This window comes from Mus pahari, chromosome 17, assembly GCF_900095145.1.
Source record: "Mus pahari chromosome 17, PAHARI_EIJ_v1.1, whole genome shotgun sequence".
NCBI classification, from domain to species: domain Eukaryota; kingdom Metazoa; phylum Chordata; class Mammalia; order Rodentia; family Muridae; genus Mus; species Mus pahari.
Genome location: NC_034606.1, coordinates 64,476,404 through 64,482,417, shown reverse-complemented (window position 1 = coordinate 64,482,417; position 6,014 = coordinate 64,476,404). Strand labels below are relative to the sequence as shown.

At 45.8% G+C, this 6,014-nt stretch overlaps 1 pseudogene; it reads left to right on the top strand.

Annotated features, from left to right (window-relative positions):
* The first annotated feature begins 2,485 nt into the window (after window positions 1-2,485).
* LOC110334565 lies at window positions 2,486-3,010 on the top strand (annotated as a pseudogene).
* Window positions 3,011-6,014: the final 3,004 nt, after the last annotated feature.

Here is a 6,014-nt window from a genome sequence, read left to right as displayed (position 1 = left end):
GCCCTCTTCTGGAGTGTCTGAAGACAGCTACAGTGTACTTACATATAATAAATAAATAAATCTTTAAAAAAAATAAATAAAAGAAAAGAAAAGAAAAAAGAAAAAAAAGAATTTGGCATAGCGGGAGATCACGTGCCTAGCCAAAAATAAAGAAATGAAAAAGAAGATTGGAGATGTAGCTCTCAGTTGGTGGGAGCGCATGCTCGGCATGTCCTGGGCTTAGTCTCTCGTGCCATAGGGTCAACCCAGGCATGGCTGCACCTCCTATAATCCCAGCATCAGTGAGGCAGACTCGGGAGAATCATCGGACGTGTAGAGTCGTCCTTGGTACGTATCAAGTTTAAGACCAGCCTATGTTACATCAGGATCTGGTGGTGGAGGTACGGTGGAGGGGTGGGGGTGGGAGTGTGGGGGTGGGGGTGGTGTTGCTGGAGCCATAGCTCAGTGGTTCAAAGTACTATTTGTTCTGTCTGTTTGCTTAGAGCTATTCGGTTCTCAGCACCCATACGATGACTCACACCAACCTATAACTCCAGATCCCAAATTCCAGGGGATCTGAAAACCTGTGGCTTTCTTGAGCACTTATGTGGTACACATGTAGGCATACAGGCAAAATATTCCATATAGCAAAAAATAAATATAAAAGCTTAAGAGAGAGAGAGAAAACTATTTCTGTTTGATATCACTGGGAATGGCTTTGCCAAACTCTGGGATAGGTTGAGCCATGAAAAAGGATAGTATTATGTCCCCTGACATGAAGGGAAGAGTCAGTACCCCCCAGATCTATGTCTGATCAGCATGTAAGGACTGGGGAGGTGGTTCAATGGGTAAGAGTGTTTGCCGTGAAAGCAAGAGGACCTGAGTTCAAATCCACTGCATGCACACGAATGGCAGGCATGGCTGGGAATGACTGTAACCCCAGTACTGGGGAGTGGGATGGAGAAGTGAGAGGGGTCCCAGCCAGTGAGTTTCAAGATCACTGAGAGACGTTGACTCAAAAATAAGATAAAGAGTGACCTCTCTCTGGTCTCCACATATGAGCACACAGGTGTGTCCCTATAACACACACGCACATACCCCATACACACACATACACACACACACACCATACACATATACCACACACACACACACACACACACACACAGACGCTTTGGCAGAACCAAGGTGGCACAGAGGAAAGCCAGGCTTCATACATTGGACTACATCTGAGGAAAATTTTGAGTTGAACCCTTTTTTTTTTCTTTTTCTTTTTCTTTTTCTTTTTCTTTTTCTTTTTCTTTTTCTTTTTCTTTTTCTTTTTCTTTTTCTTTTTCTTTTTCTCTTTCTCTTTCTTTTCTTTTTTATTGTTTTCTTTTCTTTTTTCTTTTTTTGGTTTTTCGAGACAGGGTTTCTCTGTATAGCCCTGGCTGTCCTGAAATTCACTCTGTAGACCAGGCTGGCCTCGAACTCAGAAATCTGCCTGTCTCTGCCTCCCAAGTGCTGGGATTAAAGGCATGTGTCACCACCACCTGGCTTGAACCCTTTTCTTTTTACTACATTTGCAAAACAAATACATAGTTAGGAACGGAGTCAAGGGTAAGTCTCATTGAAACACAATGAGGTTATTCAAAACTGACCCCTAGTTTATCAGGAGTGAGATCCGGGCTTCTGTGCCATCTTTCTCCATCTGTTTCCCATCAAGAGAGCTGATCCACTACAGAAAACGATCACAGGTTAACTAACCAAAAAATAATTTTAGGGCTGGTGAGATGGCTCAGTGGGTAAGAGCACCCGACTGTTCTTCCAAAGGTCTGGAGTTCAAATCCCAGCAACCACATGGTGGCTCACAACCATCCTTGACAAGATCTGACATCCTCTTATGGAGTGTCTGAAGATAGCTACAGTGTACTTACATATAATAAATAAATAAATCTTTAAAAAAAATTTTAAAAAAGGCAACTAAATGTCAACAAGATAAAACACAGCTACATAAACATCCCAAGGAAATAAAGGGAGATAATGGAAATGAATCTGAAGGAAGAACCAAGGAAGAGTGGGGTGATGATGTATCCCTGCCTTGGGAGAGTGGGTGGTGGTGCATTCCGTATCCCTGCCTTGGGAGATAAAAGCAGGAGGGTCCTGAGCTCAAGGCAGGCCTCTTGGGAAAGCAAACTCCTGGTCTCCAAACAGAAGAGAATAAACAACATCTGAAGGAAAACAGTCCATAAGGAGAGCTGGAGTTACAGCTCAGTGGAAGAACGTTTGTTTAGCGTTAACACTGCACAAAAAAAAATATTACCTATATGATATGCTTAAAAGAAATAGACCAAGGTGGCTCACACCTTTAATCCCAGCACTTGGGAGGCAGAGACAGGCGGATTTCTGAGTTCGAGGCCAGCCTGGTCTACAGAGTGAGTTCCAGGACAGCCAGGGCTACACAGAGAAACCCTGTCTCCAAAAAACAAAACAAAACAAAACAAAAGAATAGACCAAGTTAAAATGAATGGAGGGCTTCCTTTCCAGCCTCTGCCTCAGACCTTACAGCCACGATGTTGATGCCTCAGAAGAACGGATTGCCATCTATGAACTCCTTAAGGAAGGCATGATGGTTGTCAAGAAAGATGTCCACATGCCCAAACACCCTGAGCTGGCAGACGAGAACATGCCTAACCTTCATGTAATGAAGGCCATGCAATCTCTAAGACGAGGCTACCTGAAGGAGCAGTTTGCCTGGAGACATTTCTACCGGAACCGTACGGATGAGGGAGTCCAGTATCTCTGACATGGCCTGCACCCACCTCTGGAGATCACGCCTGCCAACACATCCTGAGGCTGGCAGGCCTCAGCCCAAGGGTCCACAGGGTGAGCGACCTGCAAGAGTCCCAAGAGGGGAGGCAGACAGAGACACCCACAGAAGGAGTGCTGTGTCCCTGGAGCTGACCAGAAAGCTGAGGCTGGGGCTGGCTCAGCGACTGAGTTCCAGTTTAGAGGCAGCTTTGGTGGTGAACATGTTCAGCCACCTCAGTGAAGTTAGAGATTGTGTTGTAGTGAGTAAACCTTAAAGGGGGTGGGGGTAGGGGTGGGGGTGAGAGTGGGGAAACAAACCGGAGGGGAGGAAGTAATATGCAAACCAAAATGGAGACAAAGGTCAAATCAGAACTGACTTCGAGGCAAAAGTTGTTGGGCGGTGAAAGGTATTGATACTTACAATACACATTATAAAATAATACACATTATAAAAGCCTTGCCTGTGTCTGCATGAGGTGTGTGCAGGTGGGAGCAGGTGCCCACAGAGGTGGGAGGAGCTGGATCCCCTGGAGCCCGAGTTACAGGAGGATGTGAAGTGCTGGGGTGCTCTAGAGGAGCTGGACACACTTACCCACTGACTCAGCGCACAGCGGGCCTCGCACAGCTGGCCCCGTGCACAGCTGGCCCCGTGCACAGCCCCACAGCCGGGCTCCGTTTCCTTGCTGGATGTTCTCTCTAGGCTCCTACCCTGCAAAAACAAAATAACCTTTCCACAATGTTTCAAATGTTTTATTCTTCCTTTGCAACCCGGCTTGAGTTGCAAGGTCGGTAATTATAACCCTTCCCTTCCTTGCACTCAGCTTCCGCTCTTCTCCAGGTCTACTTTGGACCACAGGCCAACTTAAGTATAGTCTTCTCTGTCCCCTCCAGGCCTGCACCCTGAGAGCTGACCACAACCAGAACTTGCCTGTTGGTCTCGATTTAAATAATCGAATGCCCAGAGGCCCCAGAAAACTACCTGGCAGATACACTTTTATTTCTCTCATAGGCTCACTCTGGCTTTAAGTTTTACTATTTTATTTCATATTTTTTTCAAAACACCTTTATGTTCTCTCCTGTTCCCCAGGGTCTCTAAGACGGTTACCATTTTCTCCTGATTAACTGGCTCCTTACTGCACTGGAGACAAACTTTAATTTTGCTTATTTAATGTGTGTGTGTGTGTGTGTGTGTGTGTGTGTGTGTGTGTGTGTGAGATGTAGGTGTTCATGTGGTTATGTGCACATGTGTGTTCATGTGTGTGCATGTAGAGGGCAGGGTTGATATGGGGTGTTTTCCTTATTCCCTCTCCATATTACTTTTTGAGACAGGCTCTCTCACTAAAGCTGGAGACCACTGATCCAGTGAGACTGGGTGGCCAGTGAGCTCCAGGGAATCTTGTGTGTCTGCCTCCCAGGTGCTGTGAGTACAGACTGGTGTGGCACACCCAGCTTTCACATGGGTCCTGGGGAGATGAATGAGGTTCTGTACTTCCATGGTAAGAACTTTCCCTACAAAGCCAACTCCCCGGACCACTAATTTATTTAAATATTTGAATGTGTAGGCATTTCTGTCTGCCCGTGGGTATGTCATGCAAGTGAGGCATTGGAGGGAGCCTGTCTTTGAATCCTTTTGGGCCTGGAGTTAGAGGTGTTTGTGAGCCACTCGATGTGGGTGCTGGGAACTGAACTCAGGTCCTCTGGAAGAGCAGCAAGTGTTCTTAACTGCTGGACCATCTCTCCAGCTCCCACAAAACCTTATTTATTTGGAGATCCAGTCTCATGTAGTCCAGGCTAACCTCAAGCTTTCCGTGTAGCTTAAGTTGGCCTTTAACTCCTGATTTGACTATTCTACCTCCTGAGTGTTGGGATCATAGGCATAGACCACCATGCTGACACTCTCATCTGGCCTTTGCAGTCATACACATACACACACACACACACACACACACACACACACACACACACACACACTTGGAAGTCAGTTGCTTATGGGGAGTAGCCATGTGGCTTCATTAACTCCTTAATTTAGAAAAGGGAGTTTTCCGTTTCTTCTTTTGGATCTCGCCAAAGCCTGAGCCTATTTTGCTGGAGACTCTGGGCTTCCTCTCACTGTGTCTGCCCCCTCCTCAGAGGGGCTGCTTACAAATCACATGGCTTTTCCCTTCATCTTCTCCATCTTCCTCCCAAGATCAGGGTTCTGCTTTTAAACACTAATAAAATTGCCCTCCAGCGTTAAGGAACCAGGCAATCAATCTTGGCCTGGAAAAGCTGGCTCAGGGGTTAAGAGTACTTGCTGTTCATACACACACACACACACACACACACACACACACACACACATATATGTGTATATATATATGCAGGCAAACATTCATATGCATAAAATAAAATATAAACATATCCTTTCAAAGGCGAGTAGCTAGGCATGGTAGCACACACCTTTAATAACAGCACTCAGGAGGCAGAGGCAGGCAGATCTCTATGAGACCAAGGCCAATCTGGTCTATACAGTGAGTTCCAAACCAGTTAGAGCTTGACTATGAGACTTTTTTCAAACCAAAGAACGAAAAGACGTTTTATTGTGTGTCCCCTTTCCTTGTCAGGGCTGTCTTGCTGCTCTTATTCCCTTTACAGCAATAAATGTAAATGTAAAAATAAAACTCCTTTAAAATGTATGGCACTGAGTGTGGGTGGTAGTGGTCTGTAACACCAGGAGGCTAAGGTAGAGGGATTGGAAGGTTAGGGCCAGCCTGGACTACATAGAAAGACACCCCCATCCCCAACTTAAAACACAGAGAGCTCGAGAGAGACAGAGAGAGAGAGAAGAATCTGTGTAAATTCACCCTTCTGATTTCTGTCTTCTCCTGACCCCCTGGGGTAACCTGGGCTTTATACTTGCCATTGAGCCTGCTCCAGCCAATACCAGCAGACAGCCTCATGGTGTTTCAACTATAGATCAACTTTCAGTGTGCAGGCCAGGTGCAGTGGTGCGCACCTGTAACCCCAGCATTTGGGAGGCAAAGCAGGAAGATCATTGTAAGTTTGGGGCTGGCCTTGTGTACACAGTGAGTTCAGTCATCCTGGCCTTGAATGAGATGGTCTAAAACAAAACAATCTGTCATACTTAAAACTAATATTTCTCGGAAAGTTCCTTTTTCTCCTATGACTTTCAGAAGTCTATATTCTCATAATTTGCTTTTCATTTCTTTGGCCATTTGCTGTGTGTGTGTGTGTGTGTGTGTGTG